The sequence below is a fragment of the Erithacus rubecula genome (genome assembly GCF_903797595.1).
Source record: "Erithacus rubecula genome assembly, chromosome: 6".
Lineage (NCBI taxonomy): Eukaryota > Metazoa > Chordata > Aves > Passeriformes > Muscicapidae > Erithacus > Erithacus rubecula.
The window spans coordinates 42,800,803-42,824,674 of NC_136688.1; positions in this window are offsets into that span (position 1 = coordinate 42,800,803).

Genomic DNA, 23,872 nt, shown 5'->3' on the forward strand with positions numbered 1-23,872 from the left:
CAGTGCTATTAACCATCCTGAAAATTTGCATGGTTTTCATTTCTTGACTCTCTCCTTTCCTAGTCAGTGTTCACATATGTAAAAGTCTTTCAGAGAACAGGTAGTGCTCCATTTTCTTCCATCCTCCATTTCCAATTCCTGACATTTGTTCTTCCAGGGCCTTTCTCTACAGAAAATGCAATGCATAAGAACAATTCACAGTCAAATTAGCCTTTCACTGATATTGTTTCAGTACAACTTTCTTACCTGACAAATGAAAGTCACTCCCATTACATCATGCCTTGGTAACAATCCCAGCAGGGGCTCTGAAGAACAGCTAATACAGTGTCATGACAGCAGCTCACTTTTAAGTGCCATTTCTTGTCTTTGATATCACTCTGGCTCTTCAGAGCCCAATTTTGTTTGTACTTGTTTAAGGCTTTTTTTTTTTTTTTTTTTTGAAATTATGGAGCTAAAGATCTTGTCTAGATGCTTATATGCTGCTTTTCATTTAAAACAATATTTTCTCCCTTATTTCACCTCCACTGTTAAGTCCTGACCCAGTTATATACATCCATTTACTTTTTCCTGACTTTTGCCCTCCATTTTAAAATTTTCCCATCAGTTACTTCTCCTTCATCATCTCTTTACAATCAAGCACAATGCACTTCCCTTAAAAACTTTGATACACCCAGCTATCATATGTTATTTATGATAAAGTGTCACCTCATACCTCAGATGGATGAGCCACTATTTGTTATATTTTCAAATCAGCCTCATGCTGCCTCTCAGACATGGGAGGAGTTTCTCAGAAATATTTTCAGAGCAGCTAACTGTTACCATATTTCATCTCCCCCCTTAAAATTCTGCATCAGGATGCTTATGAAAAATGTTGGTATCCATTTGGTGATGTACTCATTCCTACTGCATATTGATCTAAACAATACTGTCACAGAGATTTCATTTTTATTTATCTACCTTTTATGACTGGTTTTATGCATAAAAATCAAGTTAATCATGACAGGAATTGTCTTTTATCCTCGTGTTTGAAATGTTTTGCAGCTTGGATTATGGTTGCATGAAAGCAAAATTCATCTGTGCTTTTAGGGTGACATGAGAGATTATTATTCTTTCAGTAGTTTGCATTAGATCTTTGGTATCTCTGGCTGTGTAAAAGTAGGAACTGAATGAATTTAGAAAGATCTGAATCTCAACTTTGCTCACATGTGTCTTCACAATCATTACTAGTGAATTTTTTAGTCATTTATAGTTGTATACAAAGGCTTTCATTGTCTTAAGACTGAAAATACTTGTTACTTCCAGATTTTCTTTATTTAGAGAAAAAATATTCCTACTTCCTAAGTTAATTTGGGTTGTGATAGTAAAAAGATGTAACAGAGGTAATAAAAATGTGACAAATATAAGCAGCTTCACAATTGCCTTCAGACATAAAAGCCATAGAGAATTATATATTCAAGATACTGATGAAACACTGATTTGTGTAATGTGTTTATAATATTGTTATTTTACCCTTCATTATTTAAAAATACAGTCTGGCATCACTTGATTTCTTGTAACCGCTGCTACAAGTTGGACATATGTTCCCATTGCACTGCATGATGTAAGAAATGCATTAGGGAAAGAGAAGCAAGGGTGAATAAATTGTAAGTACCTCACTTTAATATCCATGTGCAGCACGTTCATTGCACTCATCACCAGGCACTGTCAGGCCACGTTGCTGTGCCCAGCACGAGTTCAAGGTCTAATAGGCTGGAGTGATGCATTTGGCAAACAAGCAAAGCTCCAAGCACACACAAGAATGCATTGACTCTAGTCCAAGTGATCAAACAGCATCCACTGGGCCAGAGCACTACACTAAGTGGTCTAACCCAGATCAAAATGAAAATGGAAACAAATTGAAAATCTTCAAATAAGTCACTTTTCTCAATTCTTTTGATTGATGCATCTTTCTATTTTTTACTGTCCAACTGGCCAACAGACACACGTGGCTTTGGCAAAGCCTCACCAAATGTGGAAGCATCATGTTCTAAGCTAAAACCACAAAAAAGCAACAAAGAATTTTATCACAGTAGCATCAAGGTTGGAAATAATTCAAACTGGATGTTTCACAGAAAACAGCACAGAATCTTTTTTTTTTTTTTTTTTTTAACTGTCTGCAGAGACAATATGAAAAAAATAGCAACTTAGCAGGTCACTGGATGAACAGGCAGCAGAAATTATATGCAGAACTGCTACTTTATTTTTCTAAAATGGGATTTTGGTGAAATTTTATGGCTTAATACCAAGAGATTAATCTAAAAACCTATATTTAAAAGACTTGCCTTAGGGAGTACCAGGTGCAAATACTATCCCTGAATAGATCTTCTGCTTTAGTAGTGTTTATTGTCACTATGAGATTAACTTTAACCTGCTTAATGTCCTTATAAGTGTTCTGAAGATCTATATTTTGAATCCAGTACTGTGTATCACAACTATAGCCTCACAATACCTGCATTTCAATAAAATGTAAAATATTCTCTCGCCAACATGATTCTTGTTTTAATATTTTTTAATAGGAAAAAAGGCTTTGAGCCCCATACCACACTTATTGAGAAAATAGTTTAACTGCTTTTTCACAGACTGAATGAAGATATTTTACATCTCTTTTGTTTCTGACTCAGTACGGATCCAAGAATGGTGGAGCCAAGGGCCAGAAAGAGTGATGCAACACTGAGCATGGTATGGCATCTAATCATAGAATCACAGAATATTCTGAGTTAGAGGGGACCCATCAGTATCAGTGAGTGCAAATCCTGTCCCTGTGCAGGACACCCCAAGAATCACACCATGTGCCTGAGAGAATTGTTCAAACACTTCTTGCACTCTGTCAGGGTTGATGCTGTGGCCACTTCCCTGGGGAGCTGTGCCAGTGCCCAGCCACCCTCTGGGTGAAGCACTTACTCCTGATATCCTAAACCTCCCCTGACTCAGCTTCAGGCCATTTCCTCAAGCTGTGTCAGTGGTCCTCAGTGGTCATGAGAGCAAAGAGATCATCCTTGTCCCTCTGCTTCCTTTCAGGAGGATGGTGAAGATCAGCTGCTCTCCGTTTCTGCATTCCTCCTGGGATTATCACAGAAAAAACAGAGAAAACTTGGAAGTATTTTCAGGCAAGAATTGAACAGGAAGAAAAGAACAGCAAATGTTTCAATACCAATATTTTGTGTAAGAATAAGTAAGAGCACAATAAAACCTGTGCAAGGTCTGCAATTACATCCTAACAAGCACACATATAAATCCTGAAGATGCAGAGAACAGAAGTATCTGTATTTAAAAATGTTGTTATTGCTGGTACCACCAACACACAGACACTACAAGGCTGTCATGCCAAATGTACTCCAGTAATTTTAGAGAAGAAAAAATACTGAAGATTATCATCTCTGCATACATGTTTGCATGAAATTGAAGAATAATTATTTCTAATTAAATGAGAATTTAAGTGTAAGTGGAACCATCACTTAAGAAATGTAAGGGGCACTGCAGTCAGACTGAGAGGCATCTTAAATCTTTTTGATTTGTTGCCTATATTGGATGTATATAGTTCAGAAAACATGCACTTCCTGGAAAAGTACATAATGTAATGGGTGAACAACTGGCACAAAGGGTTAAAATAAAAGGGGTTACATCAGGCTGGCATTTGTCACTAGTGGGGTTATACAGAGCTCCATCTCAGGGCTGGTTCTCTTCAACACCTTAATTTAACAACCTGGATGAAGGACTTGAAGTGTTACTAAATAAGTACAGTAAATTTGGAGAAGCTGTTGGATCTTCTGAAGGCAGAGAGACCTGGGCAAATCAGAGGTCGGGGCCATCACCAGCTGTGAGAAGCTTAACAAGGATGAGTGACAGATGCTGTAGCTGGGATGGGGCAACCCTGGATGTATGGACAGGCTGGGGGATGAGAGGCTGGAGAGCAGCACTGTGAAAAGGGACCTGGGGGTCCTGGCTGATGGCAAACTGAGCATGAGCCTGCAGTGCCCTGGCAGCCAGGAGGGCCAACCCCGTCCTGGGAAGCACCAGGCACAGCATCACAGACAGCAAGGGAGGGATTGTCCTGCTCTGCTCTGCTCTGCAGCCTCATCTTGAGTCTTGTGTGCAGTTCTGGGCACTGCAATATAACATGCAAACCTATTGGAAAACGTCCAAAGATTATAATTGAGAAGATGGTGAAGGTGGTGAAGGGCTTAGAGAGGAATTCATACAAGATGTGGTGATGCCACTTGGTCTGCTCAGTCTGGAGAAGACTCAGGAAAGACCCCACTGCAGTTATACTTCCTCATGGGAGGAGAGTAGGGGCAGGCACTGACCTCTTCTCTCCAGTGATCCAAGGGAAGGGCCTGAAGTTGTGTCAGGGAATGTTTAGGCTGGTATTAGGAAAAGGTTCTTCAGCCAGAGGGTGGTTGGACACTGGAACAGGCTCCCCAGCAAGTCTGTCTGAGTTCAAGAAACATTTGGACAATGAACTGAGCAAGTGGGGTGGTTCCTTGGGCTGGCTTGGGCAGTGCCAGAAGTTGGTCTTCAGTGGTACTTGCAGGTCCTTTCCATTTCAGGATATTCTGTGATTCTGTTACTTGCCACATCTGAGAAAGAAATAAAAAATAGTTCCAGAATGAGTGGATGTAATCTGATATTTATTAATCACAGAATAGTGACTTGCCTATTTTATCCAAGTTGTCTTCTCTGCAATGAGAATGGTAAACATTTCTCAGTAGGAAACCCTCTATTTCATGTTCTCATCAACTCTCTGATCTTTGATGCTTATCATAGTTTCCTGTTAAATACTGAGACACATAATGGGCAAATTCTGCCAGAATAGCAACCCATTGTGGCTTTCTGACCAGAATTCAGATCAAGTATGCAACAGTTGGAAATGATATGACAGTGCTATTCCTGCCAACATATGATCATATTGTGATTTATTTATTTTGTCAGTGCAGAGGTGGATATTTTTACAGCACTTTTATTTCACTTTGCCTTTTTCTGAGAGGAAAGTATGTTCTTCAAGAATTTTCCACATTTTTGAAAACACTGATAGTTCTCCACTTTGACCATGTGTTATAAGTTATCCAAATACTAAAAATGTAAAAAAATACAAAATCTAAACTTTACATCTGGTTTCAAATGCACACCCATATTTTCATATAGCACAGATATGTGTGCAATAAAACAAAGGATGTTTCTGAACATTCTATTGTTCTAATCCTTTCATTTCCTCCTTTTTTTTTTCTTTTTTCCCAACTCTTGGGTTATTGGCAGTGATCTATTTGTGCCAGAGAAGTTGTGCTGATTTATATTGACTAAGAAATTAGACCCCTGTTTTCCAGTAAATGTATTCTGTGGGTCTTTTTTTTTTTTTTTTCATTTTATTTTTCTTTTTTCCCTTTTTAGTTTATATTTCTGAATTAATTTTTTCCTTTCTTTGAATGAACTTTTTTTATGCTGGACATTGTATTTTCATTAATTGCAGTGTTTTTATCCTATACTCCTTCATGAAAAAGAAGAGTGGTACTACACAGCAAGAGGCTCCCAAGCAAGCTGTCAGGGCTTGGGTGTGTTTCTCTGCATGTCTTTCTCTGCATATCTTCAACTTATACTGAAGTTATATAAAATCTTTTTCTCAGTGAAACAAATTTAATAGGCTTTAAAAATTTTCAGGCCTAAATCACCATGACTTTGCCCCAATGAAATATCAGTGTAATACTCCTGGCATCTTTAACATTATTCCAGCATAAACCTCTAACTATTATTTTAGCAAATTAGGTCTTTTATTTTTAGAGACCTTTATAAAGCAAGAAAACTGTGAGCTTGTGGAGTCTGTGCCATTTAGCTGAATATTCATGAAGAAAATTTAGAGTCTGAACATTCAGTGCTAATCTGTAGAGTTTTCATTTGAAGTCTTCAACTTATTTTTAAATATGTGTTCCTCATTTAATTAAATATAAAATAAATTGGTATTTCTAAAATAATGTGGGTAAAAATCCATCACTTGAAGCTCCATCCAGTGCCCACTGAATTAAACATGCATCATCTAATCTACATTCCAAAGTTTAAAAATGAGTTGTTCGTACTCTGTGTTAAATCTAAATCATCAAGTTGTCAATGAAGAATCTTGGTCATAAAATTAAGAATCATGCTAACCTGGAGTCAGCAGAAATGAAAAGTAAAAAGAGATATTTTGTAAATCACTGTTTATGACAAAGACTGCATCATGTTTCTCTATAGGTTTGTTGGAAAATGTTTAGATCTCTGGAAATAGATTTAAAAATTGGTAAAATAATAAGACAGCAGGATAACCAACTGGTTTGAAAACTATTTTATTCCTTAAACACTGCTGGTGATTCTATCCCACAGTTAAAGTATCACTTTAGAAGCTGCATAAACATACCCTTTTCTGCACCTCCTGTGACAATAATAAACTGGTACACAGTGAAGTGTGCTGTCTTTTCTGTGAAATGATTGCCTCAAGAGTAATAACTGTGAACCCTGATACTAATCCCATTTTTCAGATTATATCTGACACCTCCATATGGGCTACTAAAAACGTGTAGGAGGATTGGGATGCTAGAGAACATGCTCAGTTGTGATTCTAGTTTTGTAGCAAAATGCAAAGGAAAAGTAGAACAACAATAAAAAAGAAGGAATGGTTTTATTTGCCTTCTTATATGGCTGTAATATAAAAGAAAACCATACCTTCTAATTCCTGGTGTGCCAGCATCTAAACACAATGTAAAGCTTGTATCAAGGCATAGGTTCAGTTTTTATATGCTACATTATTTATCCAGTGGTGTTCTTCAGGCATTACATTTGCTGTTTCTCTCTCTGAGGAAGTTATCCATTTATGAGGGTTTATACTACCATCTAGTGTAATTTTCTTTCTTTTTAATAAAATATTGTCCTACTCATAAGCAAATCCCCAAGCCCATGGATGCTGATATTGCTGAATATACTTTGCTAAAAATATATTTGTCCATGTGTTAGAAAAAATTATCTTTCTTTGAGGTCAAATATTAGTTAAGTTTATGATTGTAACTTTTCAACATCAGAGACATGTTTTATTAATTACAGAAACAAATTTGGATTAAAGGCAAATGACTGCCCTCCACAATCTTTAATTCAATTAGTGAAGAAATTGCCTGTCTTTACTGAGATAACAGAGGCTTAATTGGTGCCCCTTCCTTCCTTCACTATTCTGTATTAAAGAGAAGGAGATTAATGTCTGCCAGGAGAGGATGCAAAAAGCAGAAAGATGAAGAAACAAGCCATGTTTTAAATGCAAGACCTGCTATATGACACTGGAATTAAGCAGCTTTCAGGCATACTTTGCTGTTTTAATTTTCAGAAGGCAAAGAAAAGGAGACTAGTTTACCCAAGATATTCCCCTTTCCAGTGGGACTACTCAGAGTTCAGAGTTTAGCTGTGAGCATAGGTAATATGCTGTGACTGGAAAAAGAAGCTAGAAAGATTATGTAATGAATATATAACAGATGTAAGGGGGGTTCTGGGAACTGGGATTTTATCTTCCTAATTGATGCACATTCAGACTGGACTACTATAGTCCTACGAGGAATTCCAATAAAATTGGTGGGATGTGTTCTGAAGTAAGATGCACAGTGAGGGATGGGCTAAGTTTGCTTGCTGACTATTCATTACTTCATCTCAATCGAATGCAATAAGAATCATAACAGCACACAATCCAAAGTCTAGTCTGATTAATTTAGAGACTTCAAAATCTAAAAGATTATGGAAAAAAAAAAAAAAAAAAAAAAAAAAAAAGGAAAAAGGAAAAAAAAAACCACATAGTAAAAACAAAAAACAAAAAACAACCATCCCAGCTTGTTAGCACAAATCATTATTCTTTTTCAAAGTAGAGAGCTAATATCTTCCATCCTGAATTTAAAATATCTGACCCTTGCCATCTTTTAGGGCTATTATGTCACTAAGTCTTCTATTGGTGCAATAATTTCAGAATCTAATAATGACAATTATTTTTTAACAAGAAACTTCTGTTTCCTGTCTGAAAGGGGTGTCTGATCATCTTCAGCATTATCTACTTTCCCAATGTTAATATTCATCCTTACAGGTTTTTTGCAAAGCCTAATTTGCTGCTGCATGTGTTGGCTTGCTCTCTGCTAGGTGTTTCACTGACTTGTGAAAATCTGCAAAGAAAATACAGAACCTGTGTCCAGGAATTAGGCAGCTCATCATCTTTCTAATTAATTTCAAGGCATGATCTGGCATTTTACTGTTCAAGTGAATTTGTTCAAATTATTTTTCATCAGACAGCACAAATGCTTGTAACAGTCCTATTTCCAAATTTTATATATTATCTTTAAACTTAGCATCTGACAGAAGTTGCTGTATATGGTAGCTTCTGACAGGGAACTGGAAGACAGGAATGCAATGTTGAAACTATACAAGGTAAAATAATTTTTAAGTGTGCAACTCAAGAGTTTTCCACAATTTTAGTTTCATCTCTTGCATTTCACAGAGGCTAGTTCACAGTATTGCAAGGGTGGCATCTGAAAACTGAAGAGCAAATACTTACTGGAGAAGTTTATTAATCTGCCATAGTATTGATCTAAAACACAGATGGCATCTCCTATATGACATTTTACCTACTGACATTATAGAAATGCTTGAAAATTGGTATTTCTAAATGCCAATACAACAGCACATCAATTTTACAATAGCCATGAGTACAAATACAAGGCAGTTTACACTGTATGCTATAGTAGATAATAATAAAGATAATCTGGTATAACATATTTCAAGTCATTGTAAAGAAAATTGAATTTTTAAATTCCTTCATTTGATGATTTTCAGCAGAACACGTACCTACTGAGCAATTTATTTCTTTGAAAAAAATGTTCAGAAGAGTAATTTAATGTGAACAAGGTGGATGTTCTCTCTTTAAAAAGGATTAATTCTGTCCCTTTAATTATTGGAGATTATCTTTTTAGAAGAACTAATTAATGCAAAGGATTTTCTTTCCACTAAAAATTTAATTGGAAATTCTCTGAAATGAATGAAAGTCACCTTTTACAACATTTGTGTAATATTGACTCTGTTTTTTATGTTTCCAATGTAGTTTAACCATCTTTTCCTTACATTTCTCTTTTACTTTTTTCTTCATTTTACCTCTTAATAACACCTTTTACAAAATATATCTACTTTAATGGATTCATTTGCTGAAGTTTTTCTGTGTTCATATGTGACCTCTTTATTTGTTACTGTTACTACCAGAGGGTTCATCTCTTCAAAGTGAACTTGTATGGCAATGGTTGCTATTAAGAATTCACACATGAGAATGCGAGTTCTATGGAAACTGACAGCATTTTTGTCTAGTTCAACATCACAGTTAAAAGCATAAAACTGGAATTATTCCAGGTCATCTAGGTTTCATTCTCTGAAACAGTTTTCTAGCTTTCTAGTATCGTATGGCTTTATAGTTCAGGGATTTCATACCAAGCTGCTCAAAGTGAAGATGATATTTACTTGTGACATGTGCCAATGTAGATATTTTTGAGAATAATTATTATCACTTTCAAAATGGAAGAGACACTTTTTTTGGAAAAAGGAATGCAAACTTCTGTAGTTCTCTTAGTATAATTTCAAGTAAACCCCCAGTTTACTATATGTACTATAAGCAAAAGGAGTAGGCACAGAGTTTACAGAGCTGTTTCAGTTGCTGCTGAAGTCAATAAATTGTGATACAGGAGCGACAGGGCACACTGAAATTAAAAAGTGTAAAATTCAAAGCCTCTAAAAGAAACATTTTTCACTCAAAATGAGAATTTGCTTTGTTACATCTTCCCAGGAAATTATAGAAGTCATGATTGTTAATAGTTTGGATGCTTGTACAGATATTAATGGCATTTAGTTATCAGACTTAATCTTAAAGAATGTTGTAGAATATAGCTAGATGTAATCACAACTAATATGGGAAGGCACAAGATAGATCCACAATAATTCTTAAGTCCTTGGAAAATTCTGAGAGTCATTTATATCTGAAAAATCACACTGCAGACATAAAAGGTAGCTAAAACTCAATGCTTTGATATTAATAGAAGACAGATTTTTTTACTCTATGGGTAGATTTCATCAGGAAATTGCAGGAAAAAAACATAATTGGGTTTTGGTTTTTTGTTGTTGTTTTATTTTTTAGTGAAAAATATACCCCCATCAAACAGGACTTATTCTGATGAAAAGTACTGCCAGTTTTATGAATTCTCTGAAATATGGCTTTGGGAAGCTGCATGGTTGCATGACATTTCAGGTAGGACATTGGAAGAGCAACATTGTGGAGTGTGTGACTTCAAAAAGGCTCTGCTGAACATGTGGAGCCCAACTTGTAGTGACCCAGAGTGTCCTACTTTCAACTCTAGATTCACAACCAGGCTCCTTTGTCACTACGTTTTAGCTGCCCTCTGCTGATATTCACGGGAGGAAGAGGTTTAATAAAAGTGCATGATTGCTGTAACAATTCTATATGATGTAGTTCTCTTTTGTTCTGATTGAGACAATTTTTCTCTGAAATCTTCTACTTAGTTTTTCTTGGGTTTTTTTAATCCTCTTCCTGTTTTTCAACGAATGCATGCACTAGCATCTTAGTCCTGTACCAGTCTAAATAACAGCAATGTCTTTTCTTACTCTATTCATAGACAACATCTGCATGCAAGAGGTCCACTTGCAAGTACTCAAAAAGGAAAACAGATCTAGTTTGATACAATGGATGTATTTTTAATTTGCAGGGTTGGTAAACAGACAATAAAACCCAGCTAAAACACAAGAGGCTCTCTAAATGTTGACTGCTGTGCTGCAGAACTATACTCTATATACTATATATGATGTTACCACATATTGGATGGGTTTTCAGTCAAAACCCATTTGTTTAGTGCTGTGCTCACTAGGTCTCTTGATTCCTCATTTCCAATAGAAGCTTGTGTGAAGAAGGGTGTTGCTATGACATATAGGATCAAATCCATAGCAAAGACACAAGGCAGGGCATTTAGCAGAAAGATATTGTTGATTTTATATATCAAGACACTGAAAAAGAGACACACACACAAAAAAAAGCTAAGTCCAGGATGTATGCAAGCTATAGTAGAGCAGTGATTAACCTGCTTTGGGAGCCTGTGGAGATTGCATGCTTGGCTGTTAGAAACATGGAAATTGAATACAGACACAGAGAAAAGAGACAGGGGGGAACTTGTAGGTGTTCACTGCTGAGATTGTATAGAACATGCATTAAATTGTATACAGTAACAATATATACATCACTTCAAATCACTTAAAAATTTTAAACAAGTCCAAGATCAATTGCATGTATGTTGGTAGCTTCACTTTATTGTCTTGAGGAAGCCAATCATAATAAGGAAGAATAAAGCATAGTTAACCTAATTCTGATTGCAGAATCCTTCTTTTCAGCATCAGATAAAAGTTTTTCAGCATTTCCACAATAATCTTTATCCTAAGAACTTTACATTTTTGCATTTTGAATTATCTGAAACTGGAATTAAGAAGTAAGTTTTTTTATATATTGGATAGATATCTTTGACCTATTTAAACAAGAACAAAAAATTTACCCTGGAAAACTCTAAGCTGCAGATTCCAAAATGGTGACAGCAGCATCTAGACAGGCACCAGAATTTAAGTAACAGTAAAAGCTATACACTGTTAAGAGAAATATAACAAAAATAACCTTATGGTCACTTTAATTGCTTTTTCCTTTTTCTTTTTTCCTTTTTTTAGATAAGGCTAGATTTAATTTTTAATCAGAATAACCCAGTATAAATAGAGTTTTCAGATTATGCTGAAAATGTCTTTACTTTGTGGGATTTGTGCATTTACCTCCTCTGCAGTGTCCAAGTTTACTCTGACAGCACTAAACAATGGCAGTCAGATATCTTTTGGAGAAGCCAGTATTATCCCAGTGCTAATATGTTTAGTTTTGTATGTGCCTATCTGCTAGTGCACATCTGCCTCTGTCTACATGCCATTACTTCTGTCCAAAAGAAACAGAAGTTGAATTCTGCCCTGGCTCCAAAATATCATTTATGTTTTGTCCACCTGGCACAATGCAGAACTGTATCAGACCTAGCCCTTTTAAAAGTGCAATAAAAAATTTAAAAACATATAATTCCAAACAACAAAACAAAACAAAAAAAGGTATAGTATATATCCTTGCAAAGAATAAGATATGAAAAGTGTATCATGTAGTTTAATTAATTTCACCAAATACGTTAATAACCTTCAATGGGAAAAACATGTGGATAGAAAATTATACAAGTCTATAAATGTTGTTAATTGTAATGTAACAGTATGAAAGCTTTCTAATATTCAGTAGCTGTAAAGTTGGTGTTTGTACTACTTGTGCAATATCATATGAACATATCAGCCTGTTTACTGGTAGTCTCCAGTAAAAATAATGTCTTTTAAATATTTTTTAACTTAGAACTTTATAGGAACTGAAACCTATAAAGACTATCAGACTCATAGATTGCATTATATAATCAATTTTTCATAGAAAAATGTGTTTTTTATGGAATGGAAACTGAACAAAAGCATTTGTAAGAACCATTGGTATATTGGCTGCAGTTTTCTGTGGAATAAAATTTCAATTTTTTTCCATGTGCCACTAGTCAGAGGCGTCTCATCTTTTTTTCTTTCAGTGCTACATACTGAAAGTGAAATCTGTAATCCATACAAAAGGAAAGTTATACTTCCTTAATTGAGCAGAAAAAAATAAAAAGAAGAATTAAGTGGAGTTTTAGAAATTTAAGACACATTTCACTTTTACACATTTAAATGAAAATAAGAATAATTTTATGATTTCTTCATGCTTTAAACATTTTCTTATTTGAAATGCAACCTAGTTATTATTTTTATTTCAAATTATGGCATTACAAATCTGATAAGAAAATCAACAAAAAAAAAGTAATAATTTGCAAAATACTGTCAATATCAATTTTTTTCGCTGAATTGAAAAAGTGAAAATTTTTATATATCTACCTCAGAATGTGATGAACTATGCAAATACAATCCTTTCCACACAGCCATATTCTGCTCATGGGTTCTGCATTGTCACCCTGCTTAGATATATTTTCTCTTGAATCAGGTTTCCTCTACAGACATTTTTATGCTTTTCCTACTTGCTCATGATCATAGTTTTTCTGATTAGTATCCAGATGCACTAACTCCTTTCCAAAACAATCCCAGTACTATTTCATAGTGAACAATGTGAAAATCAAATACAGCAATGAACATTTCACTTCAAAATATAGATGAACAATTCTGAGACTGTTCAGTACTTTGTCTTTCTGAATAAGACAACACTTACAGGAGCCAAATTTCTCTGTGCCACTGCCTAGCAACACTTAGCTCCTATTCTGGCAAACCAAACCAGAATACAATGCCTGGTGTGTCCCATAATATTTTATTTAATGTTTCTTTATTATTATGAAGATTAAATGGAAAAATAATATATGTACCTTTCAGATTATTTTTTCATTTTATATTTCAGTATTTTTAATTTAATTTTATCTAATATGAGATAGGATATTTTTATTTTTAATACTTTATAATAAACTTATGTATATTGAAAAAGTACTTCAGTGTTTTAACATTTAAATTTATTGCAATCTGTGTTCTTTCTAATTTTAATAAATAAAAGAGGAATTGTGGTGAATTGTGTTTATGCCTAGCATATAACACTAGCAAACCTGGAGTAAATATCTGAAAATCTTGAATAGAAACTTGACCACAAGAAAAATAAGTTCTAACAAAACCAGACTTTTAAGAGTTATCACATTTAGTCTTACACATAAATGAAGTGTTTCTTATCAAGTACACATTTAAAATTAAAATAGATGACTTTGTTCTCAATATGTAAAATAATAAATTTTTGCTCATACAGAATAAACACTGCGCCATTTATACTATTCACTTTTGGTTTGTTGTGAATAATCCCAGCAATGCATAATGTGTTTATACAGTCTGTATGTGTCTATATAGAAGGATCATTTTAGCTGCCTTCTAGGTGTAAATATTCAGCTTTTCAAAAAACAATCTATTTAAAAAAATAATAATGAGAAAGCCATATCTTATTGAAGTTGCATAGGAAAATCTGTAAGAATAACTGGAGTTTCAATTAAATTAAAAAAGAAAAAAAGAAAGAAAGAAAAAGGCATAAAAGTTCCAGGACAGGGTAGTTATATCAAAACCAGCAGGGCTAAGCACAGCATGAATCTCAGAAGAAAAAGGAAACAAAGCTCATTAACCACAACACCTTTTCTATTCCTGGCTGGATAAGCTACAGAAAGCATAGCTGATCTGACATGACCAAATATATTTTATATATTTACTTGGCCAAACTGTCAGGGTAAAAAACAAACAAATAAACAAAAAAAAAGCAACACAGGTAGAAAGATGCCAAGATAGGTCTCATTTTCCCTCCTCACCTTATGCTTCTGAGCTCACCTTCTCATCCCCACCCCTGCCTTTCTGTGATTTAAGAACTGAGTGTCAGCCTTAATTCTGAATTTCCTGACTTTTATGGTTTAAGTCAGTCTCTTAATGTTATCTAAACATACTTTCTTGGTATTTAATATAAAGAAGCTTTGGTTCTAAAATAGAAAGACTTTGATCTGATACACTAGAGGGGGGCTGCTGGGGGAATGTGGTGTGATTTCCATTATTTCCCAGCTCTTTCCCACTGTGCTACTTTTTATATGATTTTCTTTTCGTTTCCCTTTAACCAGCTTCCAAAGATTCACTGTGAACACCACAAAGAACCTTGTCACATGAAGGACAGAGCTGACTTTGCCAGACTGCCTTCAGTGATATTTGGTTCAGCTTTTTGTTTCTTTATATATAAAAGTGAAAAGATTAGATCTTCATTATTAATTTTAAAACACTACATTTAGCCATTTTTTTTCACTCTTCCTCAATGCAGAGTTAAGTATGATGAACTCTGCTACAATTTATTCAAGCTTTGGCTTAAACATACTTTCACTGACAATAGATTGATGTGTCAATATAGATGTCTGGACTAGATGATATCAGATTAACATGTCCCTGTGGTAATCCTAAATGATGCCTAGCTCAAGTTTGGAAATTACAGAGCAACCTCTAGTAGATCTATGGGCAGCACCTGTTTGGAAGAGAAGATTAGTGTGGATGCAACATTGAGCAAATGGGGTCACAATTATGCTTGGGTTGGGATTTTTCTGTTGATATTACAAGCAACAGATCCAAAGTCATTTATGGTACCTCTACTGCCATGGGACCAAAATGTCTGAGATGTCAACAAATAAACTTAGGAAATATGCAACAAAATATTCCATGTGAGAAAATGCAAACCAGGGAGGGTTCCATACAGAATAGCCTCTAAAATCACAAAATGCATTGTAAGTACAGACCTAAATACTGGGTTTTCAGCTTCCTATGATGAAAAGAGCCTTTTGAACTCCATGGAAACATTGAAAAAGATAATTAGCAGCCTTAGTGATTGAGTGACATGAGCAGGATTAAAAAAAAGATCACTTATTTACATGTCAAAACGTCCATCACAACTGTTGGTATGGAAACATACTGCCTTTCTTTAGGAAATGAGAAAGTGCTAAGAAAAAGTATATGTTCACTGAACTCTAGATGAATATATGTCCTCAGAGGTGTTATCCTGAATTTACAGCATTGAGAAAACATAATTCAGTTTACTGTGTACCTCTCTTGTTCTGCTGCCATAGACTGAAGGTGGACAACACAAAGGACTCAAAAAAAAACTTTGACATGTTTTCATAATCATCAGCAAACAGATCATGACTGCCAGTCACAAAATGTGCAGAATCCATTAAAACTAGGGAGAAAGGAAATATGAGAGGTAAGAGCAAAATTTAACAAAAATACTTGGTTAGGGCCACAAAAGGAATGAAAATAAAATTCTGTAGGTCAGCAATGACACAATGCTCATAACAGTAAGAAATCTGATGAAATGCTGTGAAAAAGAAAAAAGTAAACACTACATTTGGTTTGCCAGACAGGAGTGGGTTGCAAGAATACAGATGGCAATATGCCTGATTATAAGGACTCATCCATTACTAGCTGCCTTCCATAAAAGGCTGGCATCAATATCAAATAGAAAAAGATATTTTATTCAATGAAAACTAAGTGTTTTTGCAAACTCTCAGTGAATGAGTCCTGAAGCCATAGCTGGGTTGATTAGACAATGAAAAACAGTCATCACTCAGTTGATTAGCAAAGGCTCAGAAAATGAATTATTAGAGTTATAAATAGAGTTGATAGCTGTGATCAAACTGTAGATCTAGACAAAACACAACAGGGACATGAGAACAAACCTTTAGTGCTTGCTGAAAGCATTTTTTAAAATACCTAATGCCTAAACCCACTTATAGAAATCTAGATGTCCCTTTCTGAGAGGGAGATGCAAAATACTGCTGCAAATCTGGCCCATGAGGCCAACATAAGGATAGTTGCATTATTCAGCAATATTTGTTTAATGCACAGGGAGAGAAACACTGGAATTAAGTCACAGGGCCACAGAATGGAAAATTTCTAAGGGAAACAACTGCATTCTATGAAAAAGAATTTTCTCACTGAAATGTTTCAGGAAATGGCAAAGTTGTTTTGCCACTCTCAAAGACAAATCGAAGGTTTTAATACTGAGAGTAATCAGAATAGATGTTCCCCATTCTTTCCCCTAAACATTCACTAAGTTTGGCAAAATTACTTTTGAACTGTTCTAGTCTTCTATTTAGCATAGTTATACTTTCACTGAAATAAATTGCAATTGGATAAAAATACAAAGCTCAATGTGCTATGTACAAAGAAGCCCAAAACTATTGTTGGAATTTTTCAATGTACATGTTCATGCATATTTACATCCCTAAGGTATTATCATAAATTCCTGCCTGGCTTTTTACTGTGTAAGAGTTCCCTCTACTGGCTGAGCTACTGGCCTCGATTTCCATCTCACCTTGCTGATTCAAAATATTTCAGAATCCAAGTTTGATAATTTTTCTTTCAGTTTCTCTGAAACTCTGCAATATTTACTTGAATTCTTTTGAAACTGAGGAGTCTTCATAAAAACAAACATGCATCCCATCAGTATGGACTAGAAATGCTTAGAGCTAGTACAGTGGTGACAGACAGTCCCTAGCCAAAGCTGATTGATCAAAATAAAATTCAATAAGTAATTGAATATAGAAGTAATTGAAGTACCAGAAAAAATTTTAGAAGGATTCAGTGTATTGACTTAATTTTCCAGTCCTTAAAATGGTCAAGTTACAAGACTTGCATCATTGAATACATTATAGAGATAGTGTTTTCTTCAAGCTGCTCCAAAAGCTATTCTCATTAGTCTTCTTTATCCCAGCTTCTTACACAGCTGTGCACTGGGTGAAAAGAACTCAAATGAAGATATTAGTTTGTGAAGACTGATTCATCTCTATTCTTTCAAGGTCTGCTGATGAAATTCCAGGATTTCCTTACTTAGTAAAATTGGTTATTTGATCTTTATCCATACTGGGCCCAATAGTCTTACAGATGACTAATAGAAATTCCTGAATCCTCTCCAAGAAGTGTATATCCTTTTTTTTCTTGACTTAGAGGAAGCTAAGCAAATCCATCATGCTTGTTTTACCTGAGAGTATGGAAATCTTTCTTGACCCCTTAGCAAAGGCATTTGGACTGACTCCTAAATTCCTCAAAATCTATACTCCATCAATGAAAGACAATGCATTATTATGGGGGAAAATGGAAGAAGACAATTTAAATATTAGAGAGAAAACAATAAAACAAACTCTCATGTCCCTTGCACTAGTAAAGTGGAGACAGAAATTTTGAAAGGAAGTTTTATCCCTCCTCTTATTCAAGCTTTCATAATCAATAGAACATTCAAATATTCCTAAAATGAAACCAAATCAAGACATGGACGTAGAAACACTACAGAATATAGAATACAATAGTACACATCACTTTAGAATGGAAAAGGTATAGTTTAGAGGAAAAATATAGATATTATGCTACTGTTTTATCCCTATCATTGGACATCAGGAGCTGTAAATTTTGTTGCCATAATTTCATTAGAGAACAATAAAAAAAAAATTTAAACAGTGGGAGTTTGAATGATTTAAACACAAAATTTTAGCTCAGAAAGGTAGATTTCTGAGAGAGTTCTTAATAAAGAAGAAGCTACCGAGTTTATTTTGTAATCTGACCTATTGCCTTCAAAGGACATCTGTGAGCCTATTTAAAATATATGAATGTACCATTTTATTTATGTACCTTTTTTGAAATGTAAAAGTCTATGGCACAGGTTCTACTTTATAATGCACCACTAGTCATGCGTTTCAGGCAGAGAACCTATAGGACAGAAACAACAGCTCATACCATCTATTGCATCTCTAGGTCAAGATATCACCATAATATAGCATGAGTATGCATTGACTTGCCTGGTGACAGACCAGTCTATACCAATAAGACAACAGGAATACCAGTGCAATAATCTCCCAGTTTCCAGAGGACATCAGTTTAAATCTGCATTATTACTGTTTCAAAGTAAAGGAATTAAAGTTTGGCTAAAATGTTCCTTTCTTTCTTGAAAGATAGTTAGGTCAAGCCCTACTGTTAAAAATACTCTGACTGAATTTTAGAAGTGAAATAAATCATGAACTTAAAAGAGTTTCTCACTGGCTGAGGTTAAATTATTATTTTGTACTGTTTCACTTTTATAAGCATAGTTTTACAGTAGAAGAGTTTTACTTATTCTGCTTAAACCAAACAATACACAAGACATAATACATTCTGTCGTGATAATTACAATAACTACAAACCTGAAACTTCCCCATGCTCTAACACACATATTTTTGTTTCATTATTAACATTTATTATGAATCTTTTTTGTAGTGCCTAGAACCCAACTGCAGCAGGAGTTCCATTGTGCTAGTTTAATACAAAAAACCAATAGCAATGGCATTTTACAGAACAGTCTGTATATTATCTAAAATTATAAATACAAATAATTAATTGCAAAATATTATTCCTACATTACACAAGGAGAGCTCACAATGCAAGAGATGCAGTGGAATGTGAGAAGAGTTCTGAAGTGAGAAAAATTCATTTGCATTTCCTACCTATGGAAGCAAAGTCTCAAAGGAAAAGGCCTTCACTCAACAAATATAAGAACATGACTTCTTTATTGTGGAAGTAAACTTAGGGAAATGCTCACAAAAAAATGAAATAAAAGGTATTTATGGGAAATTCAGCAGAGGACAGAGCAAGGAACCTAAAACAGATGTTAATTCAGACAAATGTATTTTTTGAGAGTCTTCCCACTAGAATAATTAATCTGAGAGAATCAGTGGTGCTGTACTGGTGATGTTAACCACATCAGGCAGATACAAAATGGAAGGTCATTTTTACCTCTTGTTGACAGCAGAATCTGTTTCCTTGTCAGATTTTGTTTACCTCTGTATTGTCGTCTCCAGCAGTGCTTCTGTGTCCATCATTACTCTGACCCATTGCTATCATTATCCTTATAACTCACTTTATTTAAAGCTTTTTGTTTGTTTATTTTGGGGTTTTTTTTGTTGTTGTTGTTGTATTTTTTTTTATTTGACACATTTTAAGCTTTTTGAAAGTAGATTTTTAAAACAATCCTATACTGTGGCAGATTTTGATTAAAAATATAAAGGGAGGTATCTGCTGTAGAAACATACATTTACATACAATTCACAAACTTTCATCAACAGAACTCTCAGCAGATATGTAAATGTACAAATGTGTGTTGTAAAAATATGGATGTGTTTAAATTTCTTACACTCATCTTTTGAAAATAGCTTTCATATTTTTTCCCCATCCATATGAATGGATTTAAACATATATTTGTTTATTATTCAAAATTAAGGTCATAGAAGTAATACTTCCTTAAATGAACAGAATTAGAGGGAAGGAAATAAAAATTGTGAGTCATCAATGAATTTTCAGTTATTTGTAAAGTAAATGCAGTTTTCTCTGTCTGCAGTTGCTAGACAAAAGCAAACACATTATTTCCAAATCACCCATCCTTAAATAAAAGAGCCTTGTTATAAATGAAATATTTGCTAACTAATTTTTAATCTTTTTTTAAAAATCAATAAATAAAGCTAATTTTTTAAAACTGTAAATTCACAGGAAAATAATTATTTTTTTTAAATTGAACTAGAGGAAAAAAGTAAACTTGTGAATATTATTCAGAACATATTCTTATCAAGGACCTACTACTTCTAGTCCTTTATTCTACCACTAAGAAACAATAAACTAAAACCTGATTAAAAACTGAAAATAAAAAAGAGCCTACAAACTGATTAATCGCAAAGATTCTCAAAATTCATTTGGATATTTGTTCCAGATTGTGGCACCATTTTGCAACTATATACATTGTTAATCTAAATTTGGCTTGCTTCTCATAGTTTCTTATATAAGACTTAGACATCACTACTCTAATAGCCCACATTTAACCTTTATATATTAAACCGGTACAATTCTTTCAGCTTCTCTCCATTTTATGTTTATCCAGATTATAAATAGCAGTTTACAGCAGGTAGTACTAGGCTTAAGCTACACTAAAGTTAAATAGAAAAGCTCAACTGCTTTCTGTATTTCAGTGGGACTCATACTAATAATTAGAAATACCACTTTTTTCACAGCTAGCACAATGCCTACTATATGCCAGTCACTTTCCTACTATATGCCAGGCACTTATAGGGCTGCTCTCAAGCTTATTTGCTAATTTTAAACTGGGTCTTACTTTTTGACTTTTTTTTTTTTTTTTTTTTTTTTTTTTTTTTTTTTTAAGAATAACACATTGTCCATTTAAATTTATCTTGTTGATAGAAGCTTATTTCACTAGTATCTCAACATCATGCTGGATATTAATCCTGGCTTTGACTTGTCTTGCATTTCTCTAGAGTTTGATGTTTGCACAATTTCCTGGTACTCACCTAACATTACCTCATCCATTTCTTTAATTAAAATATTGACCAAACCCGCATGACAAGTGCACACCATGCAGAACACAAGCACTGCTTGAGGTTGGAAAGCACCTCTGGAGGTCAGTGGGTCTGACTCCCCTGCCCAAGCAGAATCACCTAGAGCAGGCTGATTAAACTGATAATGGTAAAGCAAGGCAACCTGACTGATAATTCAGTGGCTGGACTGGTGTGGCACTCCCATTTGGTCTTGAAAACATTGCTCTGTCTCCCAGCACTGTGGCAAGCAGAGGGAAAAAGCCTAAACTCTTCATCTAAACCAGAAAGAGATATCTTGGTGCTAGACAGGTTGTCTGTGACACCAAATTCCTCTGAAGTGCCTGATGTACTTTGTGTGCCATATAAATATCACTAAGTCATGTTTTCCTAGTGCATCCTATCCTAAAGAGAAGTGCTGAATTTTAAATTAAATGGCTTATAGATGAGGTCTAAATGTAACCTAATGCAAATTTACCAATAAGCTGAAATGTTTCTGAATGGGTTGGCATGGAATCTAAATGTATATTAAATTTACTTTGATAACCACAATTTAAGCATACTAGTTTTCCTTGATTTTCTTTCAATCTCAGAATTGCTTTCTCCAAATTCAGTGGCAGCATTCTGTATTTAAAATATTTAAAGCCAGGTAAGTTGAACAGTTTTCAGGCCTATAGTGAACGACTTAAAAATTAAAAATTGGGTCAGAGAAACATTTTTTTTAATCACAAGTCACCAATAAAAAATAGCATGATAATGGTGTACAAAAAATCTGTCCTGAAGCAATCTAAACTGGCTGCTGCTAAGCCTCAGGCTGCAGCTGATTGTGTGTGCATATATGTATTTGTGTGTTCACAGGTTTTCCCCCAAGGGGAAAGAAAGGAATTCACCCTGCAGTTCTGTCTAAACATTAATTTGAGCAACTGTGATATATTTTTTGGCAGGAAAATGTGAAATGGAAAAGGACAGATTGTTTACTAAAAGAAAGCAAACAGAAACAAGATACATTTATGCTGGGCTGAAAATGACAGAGATTTGTTGACATACAAGTCCCTTGCTTTGTAAAAGTTCAAGGTATCTCCTAGTATCATATCTTAATGAAGTGAACTGTGCAAATAAACAGCCAGTTCAGTGGTAACCACAGGGCATGATCTGGAAAGGTTAGACTTGACTTGAGGGTACTGCCTGATTAATAGAGAAACAGATATCTTTCTCTACAGAAGGTCTAAATAACTTTTCCTCCCAAATCAGCCATTTATCCCACATGCACAAATGTATTTTTGTAGATTTACTTTTTCTTTTAAACAGAAGTAAATCCTGCAAGTGCATTATGGATATTTTCCTGGACCCTGTGTGATTGTATGAGGTCTGGGAGTCAAGGTGGATAGCAATGATCCACCAGTGGTTCTTCACAGGGTAAAGCAACAACTGCTGGATGCTGGGCTTTTCAAACTCTTTTAATTTCTCTAATAGTCCTACTCAGCATGACCAAAAATTTTTTTCCTCTGATAAATGACAATTCTATTTTGCCCATTTAAATGTAGATAGAAAGCTGAATCACCCACGTTCTGTGTTAATCTAGTTTAGATGGACAGCATGATTGTGGCAGCTCCATTGAATAGGTTTTGTTCTCCATGAGCCATCTCTGGGCAGTGACAGTCAGTCCCACATGTTGTTGTAAATTACCTACTTATTCTTTAATACCACAGTTGCACTCCTTTGGCAGAAATGTCATGTGAGCCAAAGGCTCCAGTTTCACAAACAGACACTTAGTTTAGGCTGTTTTTGCACATGAGTCGTACAACATATAGCAGAATATCTTTATTCTATTAATAGGAATATTACCCTTAAATACTTGAGAAGTCTTTTAACCATATCTAATGCACGAAGATGTATCCAAATAGGTATATTAATAAATTAGCAGAGAAATTGTTGCCAGAAACTGTCAGCAGAATCCATTGCTGCCTGAAAATTTCAGAGTAATTTGTATTGGGAAGAATGTCTGGAAAGGATCTTTGCCAAACTCCAGACCAGAGCAGACAATCTTAATCTTCCTTTTTACTGCTTCCTCACACTTTACAGGTTATGCATACACATATGCACATCCGGATATGCAAAGAATATTCTGACTAAAGAATCACATACGGAAATAATCTTAATTTGAATTTTCCTGGTAGTCTAATGCACCAGGTAGAACTGACTGTTTAGACTGAACTTAATCCTTTGGTGCAATCATTCTAGACACTGGCTAAGGTGAAGTTATGAGGTCAACTGAAAGATTCTGTTGTCTTTAACAGAGGCAGCTCTGTTCCTACAAAGGACAATTTTACACATGTATATATCTACAAGAAATAGCAGAGATTTAAAAATATAATATAAAAAAAGTGGAGAAAGAGACAAGAATCAGAAATAAATGTGCTTATATTACAGAAGCTCAGGCAATGTGCTGCAGCAAATAACCCTGATTTCTGTATTTACTAAGAAAATTATGGGGAACCGAAAAATAAAAGGCATGCATAATCTAGTTACAGCTAACTTAGTCTGCAATGTCAATGATAAAATGTGTGAAAACTGAGGCAGACTGGCAAGAAATTAGAAACATTCATGACTGCTGATACCCACTACTGTCTTTGAAAGAAATATTAGTATTTTAGCAGTGGGAAAGATATTTTTCAGTCATGCATAAAGAAGAGGTCGTTGGGTCCAGGAATAATGCAACAAGGGTCATGCTGAAAATGTGGAAACCAAATTAATTTGTTTCTCCTCAGGCAAATCGCAGTTCAGCCTGACCAGCTAATTACCCTAACCTTGAC